At 32.0% G+C, this 16180-nt stretch overlaps 1 non-coding gene across 1 annotated transcript; it reads left to right on the forward strand.

Annotated features, from left to right (window-relative positions):
* Positions 1-6497: 6497 nt before the first annotated feature.
* Positions 6498-6604, forward strand: LOC139846117 (small nucleolar RNA R71). The gene has a single exon (XR_011758859.1). It is a non-coding gene; the product is annotated as a small nucleolar RNA R71 (small nucleolar RNA).
* The last annotated feature ends 9576 nt before the right edge of the window (positions 6605-16180 follow it).

A 16180-nucleotide genomic window follows, 5' to 3' on the forward strand; every position in this document is an offset into this window, starting at 1 on the left:
AATATGATTTTGAGTTCATTTAGCTGAAAATTTTTCAAATTTTCACAAAATTAGGCAATTAAACCAAGTGTTAACCCGAGAGAATTTATAACCCTTCCCCACACTTGAGATCTTGCAATGCCCTCATTTGCAAGAAATCAGTAAAAATTTAAATTCATGAGGGTGATTAGTGAAGAAAAATGATTAAAATTACCGAGTTTGCAAACATATTGTTGTTATTTCACATTTGATATGTTGCGTCTTGTCGTCAAAATTAGTACCTTTTTCTGAACTTAATGACAGTCTTTGAAAGTGCGTTGTTTTACCCTGTTTTGTACATGACATAAAATACAAACATATATATACATATTTTTGAAGTTTGGTATATAACCCCACGTTCAAAAATTTATAAAATCTAATATTTTTTTGGCATACTTTAGATCAATAAAATTAAAAATAATGATAACAAAATTTGTCACCCCGCCCTCGGGTAAAGCAATTTCAGTTCAACGACCTAGTCTTCTACTCACGACGAATTTTAGGTATCAAATTTTTAACTTAATGAAATAAAGTACATTTTTGTTTTTAAATTCACACCAAACTTAAATTTAAAATGCATAAAATTAAAAATTCATATTAATATTATTAATATTTTTATACATTAATTTTACAAACTTATATTGAAAATATTAATTTTTAAAATATTTAAAAACTTAAATATATTAATTTTAGAAATTTACAATATTAATTTAATATTAATATAAAAACAAGGTAAAAATTAAAATTAAAAATCTTTTTGGTCTTTTATCCCACTTTAATCAATCAAATATTATCAAAAATATACGCCCCTCTTTTGGGTAAAGTAATTTCGGCTATATTACCTAGTTTTACTCCTGACGAATTTCTGAAATATTTTGAATTGATTGATTAAAGATATTTATACCTTAAGAATAAACGGTAAATTTCGCAGTGATGTAATAAATTTTTGTATGATATCAATAATTTCGATTTCGCATACCTAATTTTATTGAATACCGATTTAATACTTTATAGCGAACGATTCAGTGTTTATTATCAAAAGGTTAAAAGCAATAAAAACAAATAAAAACTGTACATACTTACCTGTGAGAAAGAATTCTCAGATACCTGCTTTAGCCGACTCATAAGAGAATAATGTGATTTGGTTTTCCATAGCTACATAAGTGTAACCTCGATTCTTCAATAACTTTTCTTCTAAACATATGAACGGTCCTTCTCTGCATAGAGTAACAAATTCGGTATTTGAATATGTTTGATTGTTTGAACATTTACCTTCGTGTAACCATTTTCCGCATTTATGACATCTTTCAAGGTGTCGTGCTCTTCTTTTTGTTGCGGATTTTGATTTTCCTTTACCAAAATGTATCTTATGATGATCTTTCCTGAGTTCTTTCCTCACTTCGTCCATTTTTCCTCTTATGAAGGATACCAGTTCACTCAGAAATGTGTCATTATTACGTTTAGTAATCATAGCGTGTAGCATTAGACCATGGTTCAGATCAAAGGAATTCTTCATCTCGTAGAACCTAAAAGAAATAAAAATTCAGAATGGAGAGAGAAGACTAGTTCTTTAGGGTCTACTAGGGAAAGACCATGCGGATTCCATTCTCGGGAACTACACGAAAATAGAAAATCTAACTCTAACAGAAATACATATTATCCTTAAAAAGACTTGATTCTCCCCACACTTAGTTAGCTGTGGTGTTAAAATTGTGATTAACTTCATTGTCAGCTTCCATTGGACCATGTATGTAATGTTTAACACTGTGACCATTAACTTTAAATTCAATCCCATTTGAATTTATCAACTCTATTGTTCCGTATGGAAAACTCTTTTGACTATGAATGGTCCAGACCATCTTGATTTCAATTTTCCAGGAAATAACTTGAATCGTGAATTGAAAAGAAGAACTCTGTCTCCTTCCTTAAATTCTTTTGAACTTCTGATTCTTTTATCATGCCATTTATTCGTTCTTTCTTTATAGATTAATGAATTTTCGTATGCTTCATGTCTTAATTCTTCTAATTCATTTAGTTGACTTAACCGTAGATGTCCGGCTTCATGTAAATCAAGATTACATGTCTTCAAAGCCCAAAATGCTTTGTGCTCAATTTCTAATGGAAGATGACATGCTTTTCCGTAAACGAGTTTAAAAGGTGTAGTTCCAATTGGAGTTTTGTAGGCTGTTCTAAAAGCCCAGAGTGCATCCTCCAATTTCATGGACCATTCCTTCGGATTTGATCCTACGGTTTTCTCTAGAATACGTTTTAATGCTCGGTTGGTATTTTCAACTTGTCCACTTGTTTGTGGATGATAAGCATTGGAGATTTTATGAGTTACTCCATATCTTTTGAGAACTTTCTCAAGTTGATTGTTACAAAAATGAGTACCCCGATCACTTATTAAAGCTTTCGGTGTTCCGAACCTAGCAAAAAGATATTTTAAGAAGTTGACTACAACTCGTGCATCGTTAGTCGGGAGAGCTTGTGCTTCCGCCCATTTAGATACATAATCAATGGAAACGAGAATGTAGAGATTTTTATGAGATTTTGGAAATGGACCCATAAAGTCAATATCCCAAACGTCAAATACTTCACATACTTGAATGACATTATGTGACATTTCATCACGTTGACTTATATTTCCGGCCCTTTGACAAGCATCACAGGATTTACAAAGAAGGTGTGCGTCTTTGAAAATTGTAGGCCAATAGAATCCAGCGTCGTAAACTTTTCTTGCTGTAAGTTGAGCCCCATAATGCCCTCCTATTGGTCCTGTGTGACAATGGTTTAAGATTTGACTGGCTTCATCCCCGAATACACATCGGCGGATTATTCCATCGGGACAACTTTTAAACAAATGTTGATCTTCCCAAAAATAGTGTTTTATATCACTAAAGAATTTCTTTCGTTTTTGGTATGACAACCCTTTTTCAAGATATCCACATACTAAGTAGTTTGCATAGTCTGCAAACCATGGAATTTCATTATAATCTATCTTCAATAGATATTCATCAGGAAAGTTATCTTGTATAGCCGATTCATTTAGAACTTCTAATTCGGGATTTTCAAGACGAGAAAGATGATCAGCGGCGAGATTCTCTGCTCCCTTTTTGTCTCGGATTTCAATATCGAACTCTTGTAAGAGTAAGATCCAACAGATTAATTGTGGTTTAGCATCTTGTTTCAAAAATAGGTATCTAAGAGCAGAATGATCAGTATAGACCACCGTTTTTGCTAGAACGAGATATGAACGAAATTTGTCAAAAGCAAAGACAATAGCAAGGAGTTCTTTTTCAGTAGTTGTGTAATTTGTTTATGCTCCTTGTAACGTCTTACTAGCGTAATAAATAGGTTGAAATCGTTTTTCAATCCTTTGTCCTAAAACGGCTCCCATTGCAAAATCACTTGCATCGCACATGAGTTCAAACGGTAGATTCCAATTTGGAGTTATCATGATCGGCGCATTAGTGAGTTTTTCTTTAAGAATATTAAAAGATTTTATGCATTCATCTAAAAAGATGAATGGAGCATCCTTTTCTAAGAGTTTATTCATAGGAGTGGCAATTTTAGAGAAATCTTTTATGAAACGTCGGTAAAAACCGGCATGCCCTAGAAAAATCCTAACTCCTCTAACATTGGTGGGATGTAGAATTTTAGCAATTACATCTACTTTAGCTCTATCCACTTCAATTCCTTCCTTTGAAATTTTATGACCAAGAACGATGCCTTCTTTAACCATGAAATGGCATTTCTCCCAATTAAGAACTAGATTTGATTGCTCGCATCTAATAAGAATTCGTTCAAGATTAACTAGACATGTTTTAAAAGTATCACCAAAGACTGAGAAGTCATCCATGAAAACTTCCATGCATTCTTCTATCATGTCGTGAAAAATCGCCATCATGCACCTTTGAAAGGTTGCAGGGGCATTGTAAAGTCCAAATGGCATGCGTTTCTAAGTAAAAGTACCATAAGGGCATGTGAACGTGGTTTTTTCTTGGTCCTCGAGTGCTATTGGAATTTGAAAATATCTGGAAAAGCCGTCAAGAAAACAATAGTAACTATTCCCGGCTAATCTTTCCAACATTTAATTAATGAAAGGTAAGGGAAAGTGATCTTTTTTGGTGGCGTCATTTAATTTTCTATAATCAATACAGACACGCCATCCTGTTATAGTCCTAGTAGGAATAAGCTCATTTTTTTCATTTGTGATGACAGTCATGCCACCCTTCTTAGGTACGCATTGAACTGGGCTTACCCATGGACTATCAGAAATTGGATAAATTAAACCTGCATCTAGCAGTTTAATAATTTCTTTCTTAACAACATCTTGCATATTATAATTTAGTCTTCGTTGGCGTTGCACATATGTTTTATGACCTTCTTCCATAAGGATTTTATGTGTGCAATACGAAGGACTTATTCCTTTAATATCATGAATCTTCCATGCAATAGCTGGTTTATGAGCTTTTAGCACAGAAATGAGTTGAGATTTTTCATTTTCTGTAAGAGAAGACGATATTATTACAGGTAATTCAGATTCACCATGTAAATAAGCGTATTCCAAATGGTTTGGAAGTGGCTTTAACTCTAATGTCGGTGGTTCTTCTATCGATGATTTGTATCGATATCTGTCTTCTTCTTTTAGCATTTGAATTTCTTCTGTTGTTGGTTCATATCCATTAGCCATGAGTGTAGCTAACATTTCAGCTTCATTAATTGGTTCAGTTCCTTCTCCTAAAGAACATTCTCCTGTTCCTTGTAATTCTAGAAATTCTTCTTACAATTCTGCATGTAAATCTATAGTTTAAATATAATAACATGTATCATCTGCAGTTTACGGTTGTTGCATGACTCTATCAACAGAAAAGGTAACACTCTCGTCCTCTATACTTAGGGTCAATTTCTTACCGAACACGTCTATTATTGCTTTAGCCGTGTTTAAGAATGGTCTTCCTAATATGAGAGGAACTCGAGAATCTTCTTCCATGTCCAGAATAACAAAATCTACTGGAAATACTAAAGTACCAACTTTAACTAACATGTTCTCCATTATCCCTCTAGGATATTTTACTGATCGATCCGCTAGTTGTATGCTTATTCGTATTGGTTTCAATTCTCCAAGGTCTAGTTTAGCGTATAGTGAATACGGAATTAGATTTATACTAGCACCTAAATCTGCCAATGCTGCTATTGAACTAAGACTACCCAGAAAACATGGAATTGTGAAACTTCCTGGATCTGATAATTTTTCTGGTATCTTATTCAACAGCACTGCAGAACAATTTGCATTCATAGTAACAGCCGAGAGTTCTTCCATTTTTTTCTATTTGTGATTAGATCTTTCAAGAATTTAGCATATCTAGGCATTCCTGAAATCACATCAATGAAAGGAAGATTGACATTTATTTGTTTAAACATATCCAAGAATTTGGATTGCTCGGCTTCAAGTCTTTCTTTTCTCATTTTACTCTGGTAAGGAAGTGGTGGTTGGTATGGTTTAACATAAGGTTTTGCCTTAACTGTGTTATCTTCATTAACCTTTTCAACTACCTTTTCTTTTTCCTTTTCTTGCTCAGGCTGTGGTGCCTATGTAGTAGGAATAGCGACATCAGAAATTACAGGTATTTCAGGTGGTTTAAGTGTAATACCACTTCTCGTGGTAATGGCTTTAGCTGTTTCATTCCGGGGGTTAGCATTTATATCACTAGAAAGACTTCCCGGTTTTTATTTCACCTATCAACCTTGCTAGGTTGCTTACTTCTTGTTCCAGATTTTGAATAGAAGCTTGTTGATTTCTAAATACTTGAGCATTTTGTTCATTGGTTTGTTTCTGAGATGTGAAAAACTGCGTTTGAGATTCAACTAGCTTGGACATCATATCTTCAAAATTTGGCTTTTTATCATCGGTTTGTGGTGGTTTATTTTGAAAAATAGGTCTTTGCTGATTGTAAGTATTATTGGATACTTGTTGATTGCTAGGACCTTGTTGATTGTTGTATGGAACATTTCGGTTATAATTCTGATTTTGATTGTAGATTGGTCTTGGCGGTTGATAATTATTCTGATAATTATTTCCAGGCCTTTGGTTCATGTATGAAACATTCTCTCTTTGTTCCATTGTTTGTTCAATACTGAGACAATCTTTTGTCAAATGTGGTCCTCCACACTGCTCAAAACTAATTCGTATTGAGTGAATATCCTTTGTCATCTTTTCCATTCGTCTTTCGACAGCATCTATCTTTGCGGAAATGGAATCAAAGTCATGGCTAGAATCGGCTCTAGCCGCTTTAGATGATCTAACGATATCTTTTTCTTGGTGCCACTCATGTGAGTGGGAAGCAGTGTTATCAATAATTTTGTAAGCTTCAGTTGCGGTTTTCTTCATAATGGAACCACCAGCTGCTATGTCGATGTCTTTTCGTGTAGTGATATCGCATCCTTGGTAGAATATTTGTACTATTTGATAAGTGTCTAAACCATGTTGCGGACATCTTCTCAATAACTTTCCAAATCTTGTCCATGCCTCATATAAAGTTTCATTTGGCTTTTGTTTGAACGTAACAATTTCTCCTTGAAGTCTCACGTCTTTAGATGCCGGAAAAATTTGTTTAAGAAATTTTTCAACTAAAACATCCCATGTATCAATCGCCCCTTCAGATAACGATTCTAACCAATCTTTGGCTTCTCCCTTTAAAGTCCAGGGAAATAACATGAGATAGATCTGTTCATCCTCCACTTCTCGGATTTTAAATAGAGTACAGATCCTATTAAAGATATGAAGATGTTCTTTTGGATCTTCCTTCGGCGCACCACTAAATTGGCATTGATTAGTTACCATATGTAGGATTTGTCCTTTAATTTCATAATCTGGCGCATTAATGTCTGGTTGAGTAATTGCATGACCTTGGCCAGTGCGTTTAGCTCTCATTTGGTCTTCCATACTTAAAGGTTCCAGATTCTCCATGATTGAATTGGTTGAATCTGAATCACTAGAGGATTCTGATTTAATAGTTTCTTCCTCGACAATCTCTAGATGAGTGATTTGTGGTTCATGAGGAATGATTAGTGGTTCAGGATCTCTGAATTGTCCCTGAATATCCTCTGAATTCTCAATTGTGAGGTCGGGTTCAAAAAATGGATTATCGAAAATTTGAATTGGAGTACTTGGTCGACTAGATGACGATTCTAAAGAAAAATCTACGGCGATAATATTGGCTAGATGTCTTGATCTGGTTACAGGAGGTGAACGTATGAAAGGTGGTGAACGTTTTGTCGGTGCATTCACTGAATATCCTATTAGTTATAAATATAAAAATTATATAAGTTATCAAATTAATAGACTTTTCTGATTTTCCCAACTTTCGAATAGCCAATAGATGCAGCAGGTAGCCAGGACCCTTTAAATCGGAAGCCCACAACTCGCTACTAACAAATCCAACTATTACTACGAACCATAAAATTTGGATGTCTATCAATTTAATTGCTTAAAATAATTTTTCGTTTGAAATTTTAGAGAAGAAATAGAAAATTCTATGTCCTAAAAACTAGAGCGTCGAGAAATAAGAAAGAAAAAGATTGCGTCGAAAAACGTCGAAAAAATAAAAGGTCGAAAAATAAAAATTAGAAAGTAGCGCGTCGAAACTTAAAAGGTACTAAAATTTATAAACATCGTGGCAAAATTCTAAAGCACCTAAATCTTAATCTAAAGAAAAGGCACTTAAGGGATTTTACGGCAAATCTTAGAAATCTAGAAATAAAAATAAATTACGACAAAATACTAGACTTAAAACTAAGGTAAATAACACTAAGGAAAAAAATAAAAACTAAGGAATTCTAAATGTAAAAACTAAAGGAAACTTAAAACTAAGGAAAAATTACTCTAAGTGAATCGTAAATTTACAATATTTTTGTGTTTTTCAAGATTTTAAGATTTAAATTTTTTTTTTTTTACCTTAAAAAAATTAGAAAAGCAAAAACTATTTAATTGTTTTTTTTTAATTCATTTACTATTCATTGAATAGTAAATGAAACGAAATTAATTAGTTTACTATTTACATGAAAGCGACATGATAGAAATTATTAATTATAAGTTACATAATATACCCCTGAAGTATTTAATAAATACGACTTTTTAAAACTTTACGATTCAAATTTGATTTAAAATTATTATTATATTATTATATTTTATTTCAATATTATTATATTATTATATTTATTAAATTATTATATTTAAATTAATATATCTTTAATCAGTCAAAAACTAAAAAAAAACTTAAATACCCCGTGAAGACACAAAAAGTGTCCCCGGCAGCGGTGCCAAAAACTTGATGTGTGCTCTAGGGTGTGTATGAAATGGCTATCAGTTTTATATTTATTTACTACAGGAAATCACCTAAATTAAACTAAAACACAAAAGACAAGTATACCTATCGTGTAATAATATAGCTAATGTAAAGTCCGGGAGGTCGATCCGTGGACACTATTATTGGGTGTCTTACTAGGTCAAATTAGTTAATTAAGTAGTTAAACTAGATTTAGTAATATATAGTAATTATAGGTAACTTTGGGGGGGATTTACCGTTTAATGACCGGTTTGTCGATTTTGAGACTTATATCACAGTTAAAACCTAATGCAAAATATTAAATATAAATATAACTTATTTTAAAGCGTAAGTAAATGACGATAATTAAAATGCGATAAATTAAAGTGTGATAATTAAAATGACAGTTAATAAAAGTATGATGAGATATAAAATAAAGGAATTATGCTTATTTAAACTTCTGTAATCATGATGTTTGACGTTTTGATTTTAATTTATTACCATGGGTTAATTGTCCTTTGTCCTGAATTATTCGATATGTCCATACGGTTTTGTCCATAATAGTCCATCGGTCATAATTATAAAATGCGAGTGTCCTTGTCAAATTAACCTTATACCCAAAGTCAAATATTCCAACTAATTGGGGATTCGAACTGTAACGAGGTCTTAATACTTTGTTTAATGAATACACCAGGTTATCGACTGCGTGTAATCCAATGTTTTAATACTTTGTTAACAATTACACCAATTACCCTTGAATGTAATCCACCCCTGTTTTAATGAGTCCAGTGACTATTAATTCATCCCCGTGTCCGGTCAAATGAATAATAATTTGTATTTATAAATATCCCGCCCACCGTACCCGATTAAGCATATGTGGTTATATATAGATACTTCAAATTGTAACCTTTATATTAAATTAACGAGGTATCGTTTAGTCAATATAAAGCCCATTAATAGCCCATAGTCTAATTTCCACAAGTGTCGGTCTTTTGTCCAAACCCCAATTATGGTACAAAGCCCAATAATCCAATCTTAATATTTAGCCCAACATCATGATTACTTCGATTTAAATAAGCATAATAATAACTTAGCTACGAGACATTAATTAAAAAAGGTTGAACATAACTTACAATGAGTATTAATTGCGTAGTGTTACACGGACAGAATTTCAACTTACAAACTTAAAACATTCGCCACTATAACCTTATTATTATTAAACTTAAATTAAAATTAAAATTATAATTATAATATATATATGTTTACGTTGAGAAAGGAAAAGAAAAAGGTGTAGTTTCTTCATTACTCCGTGCCTTGATTTTATAGGCAAATGATTGATACTGTTGTAGGTGGAATGTTAGCTGGTTACCATTCAAAGTTGAATCAATAATATCTCGTTGCGAATTATTGATTTGAAATTTTCACTTATGACCCTTTAACTATGCTCAATTAACAACTTTTTATTATTTATTATTATTCTTATTATGAATTATTTAAATATTATATTATATTCTTGTGCATAGTTGACTTGTACTTTCAGCTCCGTTGCGTCGAGCGTTGAAAGTTGGTTCATGTCTCGGTTCCGGATTTTCGAACGCCTTTTCGTATAATTTAATATCTTGTACTTTACATTTTGCGGCTTGTACTTTTGTAATTTTTAGACGTTTCTCATCAATATATTGAACCACTTGAATTGTATCTTGTACATTTGAGCTTTTTGGTCATTTGAATCTTCAAATCGTCAAATCTGTCTTTTGTCTTCACCTTTTATTATTTAAACGAATATCACTTGTAAATAGAACAATTGCAACTAAAAGCTTGTCTTTCTTGAGGGATAATGCTATGAAATGTATGTTCGTTTTTAGCATTATCACAACCGCTTATCATCCACAAACAAGTGGACAAGTTGTAAATACCAACCGAGCATTAAAACGTATTCTAGAGAAAACCGTATGATTAAATCCGAAGGAATGGTCCATAAAATTGGAGGATGCACTCTGGAATTTTAGAACAGCCTACAAAACTCCAATTGGAACCACACCTTTTAAACTCGTTTATGGAAAAGCATGTCATCTTCCAGTAGAAATTGAGCATAAAGCATTTTGGGCTTTGAAGACATGTAATCTTGATTTACATGAAGCCGTACGTCTACGATTAAGTCAATTAAACGAATTAGAAGAATTAAGACATGAAGCATACGAAAATTTGTTAATCTATAAAGAAAGAACCAAGAAATGGCATGATAAAAGAATCAGAAGTTCAAAAGAATTTAAAGAAGGAGACAGAGTTCTTCTTTTCAATTCACGATTCAAGTTATTTCCTGGAAAATTGAAATCAAGATGGTCTGTGTAGTGACCCGAACTTTTCCATGTTTATTTATATTAAATGAAATTGATATTTACATGATTAAGTGTTTCCAACATATTAAGCAATCAAACTTGTTAAGACTTGATTAATTGAAATAGGTTTCATATAAACAATTGACCACCCAAGTTGACCGGTGATTCACGAACGTTAAAACTTGTAAAAACTATATGATGACATATATATGGATATATATATATATATATATAGTTAACATGATATTATGATAAGTAAACATATCATTAAGTATATTAACAATGAACTACATATGTAAAAACAAGACTACTAACTTAAGGATTTCGAAACGAGACATATATGTAACGATTATCATTGTAACAATATTTAACTGTATATATATCATATTAAGATATATTAATATATCATATTATCATGATAATGTAGTAATTTAACATCTCTTTAGATATAATAATCAATGGGTTAACAACATTTAACAAGATCGTTAACCTAAAGGTTTCAAAACAACATTTACATGTAACGACTAACGATGACTTAACGACTCAGTTAAAATGTATATACATGTAGTGTTTTAATATGTATTCATACACTTTTGAAATACTTTAAGACACTTATCAAAATACTTTTACTTAACAAAAATGCTTACAATTACATCCTCGTTCAGTTTCATCAACAATTCTACTCGTATGCACCCGTATTCGTACTCGTACTCGTACAATACACAGCTTTTAGATGTATGTACTATTGGTATATACACTCCAATGATTAGCTCTTAGCAGCCCATGTGAGTCACCTAACACATGTGGGAACCATCATTTGGCAACTAGCATGAAATATCTCATAAAATTACAAAAATATTAGTAATCATTCATGACTTATTTACATGTAAACAAAATTACACATCCTTTATATCTAATCCATATACCAACGACCAAAAACACCTACAAACACTTTCATTCTTCAATTTTCTTCATCTAATTGATCTCTCTCAAGTTCTATCTTCAAGTTCTAAGTGTTCTTCATAAATTCTATAAGTTCTAGTTTCATAAAATCAAGAATACTTCCAAGTTTGCTAGCTTACTTCTAATCTTGTAAAGTGATCATCCAACCTCAAGAAATCTTTCTTATTTACAGTAATATATCTTCCTAATACAAGGTAATACTCATATTCAAACTTTGATCCAATTTCTATAACTATAACAATCTTATTTCGAGTGGAAATCTTACTTGAACTTGTTTTCGTGTCATGATTCTGCTTCAAGAACTTTCAAGCCATCCAAGGATCTTTTGAAGCTAGATCTATTTTTCTCATTTCTAGTAGGTTTATCCATAAAACCAGAGGTAGTAATTATGTTCATAACATCATTCAATTCATATATATAAAACTACCTTATTCGAAGGTTTAAACTTAAAATCACTAGAACATAGTTTAGTTAATTCTAAACTTGTTCGCAAACAAAAGTTAATCCTTCTAACTTGACTTTTAAAATCAACTAAACACATGTTCTATATCTATATGATATGCTAACTTAATGATTTAAAACCTGAAAACACGAAAAACACCGTAAAACCGGACATACGCCGTCGTAGTAACACCGCGGGCTGTTTTGGGTTTGATAATTAAAAACTATGATAAACTTTGATTTAAAAGTTGTACTTCTGGAAAAATTATTTTTCTTATGAACATGAAACTATATCCAAAAATCATGGTTAAACTCAAAGTGGATGTATGTTTTTCAAAATGGTCATCAAGACGTCGTTCTTTCGACTGAAATGACTACCTCTTACAAAAATGACTTGTAACTTATATTTATGACTATAAACCTATACTTTTTATATTTATATTCATAAAATATATTTCAATATGAAACCATAGCAATTTGATTCACTCAAAACGGATTTAAAACGAAGAAGTTATGGGTAAAACAAGATTGGATATTTTTTTATTGTTGTAGCTACGGGAAATATTGTAACATTTCTATACAAATCATATCCTAGCTAACTTATATTGTATTATACATGTATTCTAATATATTATATAATCTTGGGATACCATAGACACGTATGCAAATGTTTTGACATATCATATCGACCCATCTATATATATTATTTGGAACAACCATAGACACTCTATATGCAGTAATATTGGAGTTAGCTATACAGGGTTGAGGTTGATTCCAAAAATATATATACTTTGATTTGTGATCTAGCCTGAGACGTGTATACACTGGGTCGTGGATTGGGTCAAGATAATATATATCAATTTATTTCTATACATCTAACTATGGACAACTAGTTGTAGGTTACTAATGAGGACAACTGACTTAATAAACTTAAAACATTAAAACGTATTAAAAATGTTGTAAATATATTTTGAACATACTTTGATATATATATATACATATTTGTTATAGGTTCGTGAATCGACCAGTGGCCAAGTCTTACTTCCCGACGAAGTAAAAATCTGTGAAAGTGAGTTATAGTCCCACTTTTAAAATCTAATATTTTTGGGATGAGAATACATGCAGCTTTATAAATGTTTTATAAAATAGACACAAGTACATGAAACAACTTTCTATGGTTGAATGATCGAAGCCGAATATGCCTCTTTTTGCTTGGTAGCCTAAGAATTAGGGAACATCACTAATTTTGAGAATTAGTGCACGCCTAATTGACGCGAATCCTAAAGATAGATCTATTGGGCCTAACGAACCCCATCCAAAGTACCGGATGCTTTAGTACTTCGAGTTTTATATCATGTCTGATGGATGTCCCGGAATAATGGGGATATTCTTATATGCATTTTGTTAATGTCGGTTACCAGGTGTTCACCCTGATGTGGTAGCGGGGTGGTATATAATACTATTAAATTTTACAACGAAACACTATTAAATACGATACAATTTTACACAAGATATTTATTTATTTATAGAATGGATATACTTTAAAACTTGCTACAACACTTATAGGCAGTGTACCTAATCGTACAGTAGTGTAGTTTTTAGTAAGTCCGGTTCGTTCCACAGGGAATATTTTTTAAACAAAGCTCAACGCTATATTAGTTTACTTTTATAAAAATACAAATATATATATAAGTAATATTATTATTATAAAGGGGGGTTTTTACCTTTTAATGACCGGTTTGTCGATTTTAAAACTTTAGTCGCAGTTAAAACCAAATGTAAAATATTAAAAATAAATACAAGACTTAAATTAAAGCATGAAGTAAATAACAATAAATGAAATTGCGAATAATAAAAGTGCGATAAAATAAACTTGCGATAATTAAAAAGTACGATAATTAAAAGTGCGATTAAATACAATAACAATAAAAATGCGATAATTAGAAGTGCAATTAAATATAAATTAAAGGAAATTAAATATGAAATAAAAGAATTATGCTTATTTAAACTTCCGTAATCATGATGTTTGACGTGTTGATTTTAGTTTTATGCCCATGGGTTAATTGTCCTTTGTCCTGGATTATTTAATATGTCCGTCTGGTTTTTGTCCATAACAGTCCATCAGTCATAAATATAAAGTGCGAGTGTCCTCGTCAAATTATCCTTATACCCGAAGTTAAATATTCCAACTAATTGGGGACTTAAACTGTAACAAGATTTTAATACTTTGTTTAATAATTACACCAGGAGGTCGACTGAGTGTAACCCAAGGTTTTAATATTTTGTTATCAATTATCCAAGTGTCCTTGTACATAATTTCACCCCTGTTTTAATTATTCTAGTGGCTATTAATCCATTCCCGTGTCCGGTTAAATGAACGATTATTCGTACATATAAATACCCCGCCCATCGTGTCCGATCGAGTGTATATGGTAATTTATAGGGACGCCCAATTGTAAATCTTTAAATTAACATTAACAAACTATTATTTAGTTAAACAAATATAAAGCCTATTAATAGCCCATAGTCTAATTTCCACAAGTGTCGTTCTTTTGTCCAAACCCCAATTATGGTACAAAGCCCAATTACCCAATTTTAGTAATTAGCCCAACATCATGATTACTTCGTTTTAAATAAGCATAATAATAACTTAGCTACGAGACATTAATGTAAAAAGGTTGAACATAACTTACAATGATTAAAAATAGCGTAGCGTTACACGGACAGAATTTCGACTTACACCCTTACAACATTCGCTAACATACCCTTATTATTAGAATTATAATTAAAATTAAAATTAAAATATAAATTATATATATATATATTTTACGTATATATGAGAGAAGAAGAAAAAGATGATGATTTGCGATCAGAATTCGGTTGCTTTTATAGGAAAAGTCGACTTTTGGGGCTCCGCGACTCGCGGCCATTTTGGCCTTCAAACTCCGCGAGTCGCGGAGTTTGAAATTACAGCTCACAACTTTGGAGTCTTTCTCTGCCGACGGTTTTTATTTATAAATATAATATATATATAATTAATATAATTAATTATATATTATTTTATATTTATATACATAGTTAACTTGTAATTTTTAGTCCGTTGCGTCGAGCGTTAAGAGTTGACTCTGGTCCCGGTTCCGGATTTTCGAACGTCCTTGCGTACAATTTAATATCTTGTACTTTGCGTTTTGAATCTTGTACTCTTGTAATTTCGAGACGTTTCTTATCAATAGTTGGAACCTTTTTGATTGTCTTTTGTACTTTTGAGCTTTTTGGTCGTTTGCGTCTTCAATTCGTCGAATCTGTCTTTTGTCTTCACCTTTTATTATTTAAACGAATATCACTTGTAAATAGAACAATTGCAACTAAAAGCTTGTCTTTCTTGAGGAATAATGCTATGAAATATATGTTCGTTTTTAGCATTATCAAATATTCCCACACTTGAGCGTTGCTTGTCCTCAAGCAATATCGTCTTGAAATACTAGAATCACTTCTTTATTCTTCACACTTTGTACATCAGTGATTTCTATACGGCGGTATAAACAATGGTAGTAACGATATGGTTTACAGTTCCACATGACTATAAAAATTTAGATCCATTAAGGAAATTGGATCTTTATGAAAACATTTGATCTTTTGAAAATTAAATCTAGTTTTTACCCTAGATAAGTTTTCCGGAATAACCCTTTACCGGTGTTTGCAAAATATTTTTGTGGGTTTGGTGGGTTTCAGATTTGAAAATTTTAGCTCAAAACTTGCGGTTTTGTGTCATCCACTTGCTAACCTTGTATTTGGAAAGCAACACGTCCAGTTTACGTGTCCCGTATATTACCTTTCGGTAAACTACCGTCCGGTTGTAAAGGAAAGCGTTGAACAAGCAACTGTTAAGGCAATGTCCCCTGACATGCTTTTAATTATGGTCTATAACGTGTCGGACGCAATTACTATCCTTGGTAGGAGCAATAGTAAAGCTCACCCTTATAATTTTTCGGTATGGCACAAGGTCCTGTCTTTGACCACTATGCAACCACCGTTCTTACGGTTGACACCCGATTTAGTTCAGGTGACCTAATGAATTCCAGGTGAATTCCT

This window comes from Rutidosis leptorrhynchoides, chromosome 4 (assembly GCF_046630445.1).
Source record: "Rutidosis leptorrhynchoides isolate AG116_Rl617_1_P2 chromosome 4, CSIRO_AGI_Rlap_v1, whole genome shotgun sequence".
NCBI lineage: Eukaryota > Viridiplantae > Streptophyta > Magnoliopsida > Asterales > Asteraceae > Rutidosis > Rutidosis leptorrhynchoides.